Raw genomic sequence first — 843 nt, forward strand, 5'->3', positions numbered from 1 at the left:
ATCCCTGCCCTCATCTCTACATGCATGTGTTCACACATGCACACATAACCCCCCCCCCCCAATGCACACACACACACACACACTACATGCGGACCCAACCCAAAGACCTAAATAACTCTTGCTTTCTAGTCATACTGACCCTCCTATCCTATCCTAGAGAGAGAGAGGGGGGGGGGGAATGAGAGAGAGGGGGGGGGGGGTGAGAGAGAGGCAAGGGGAGAGAAAGAGAGAGAGGGGGGGGAGGGAGGACAGAAAGAGAGTGCGAGGGAGGACAAGGGTGGAGACCAAGAAAGAAATCCAACAGTCTGAAGACGCCTCTCGCTGACGCTCCAAACGGGGAAGGGCCCATGTTGAGTTTTCCCAGCCGCGAGCCACCCTAGAATAACCTGATTCAAGATTGAAGATTCAAAGTGTTTGTCTTATGCACAATAAGAAACATGTTCTCAGTCATAAAATGAAATTCTTCCTTTGTTTTCCACAGACTGAATGCCAAGAAAGACATAAAAAATATGGAATATACAATATACAAATACAATAGAAAATAGCTGCAACAATATAGAATCTACAATTTACAAGGTAATAGAAAAGCAGCAACTAGATGAAATAATAAATTTAAGTTAAAATAAAATAAAAGCGGAATGATGCAAATCCAAGAAAGTGTGCCGCAGTGCATGAGCAAAATGTAAACAGTGACGGCAGTCCTGAGGTAGATTAATACCAATAACAGACTCCTATCTGTTGTTAAGGAGTCCGAGGGCAGTGGGGAAGGAAGAGTTCTTTAGTCTGGTTGTTTTGGACTTCATACTTCTGTACCTCCGTCCTGAGGGTAGAAGTGTAAACAGT

Source organism: Gadus chalcogrammus, chromosome 3 (assembly GCF_026213295.1).
Source record: "Gadus chalcogrammus isolate NIFS_2021 chromosome 3, NIFS_Gcha_1.0, whole genome shotgun sequence".
Taxonomy (NCBI): Eukaryota; Metazoa; Chordata; class Actinopteri; order Gadiformes; family Gadidae; genus Gadus; species Gadus chalcogrammus.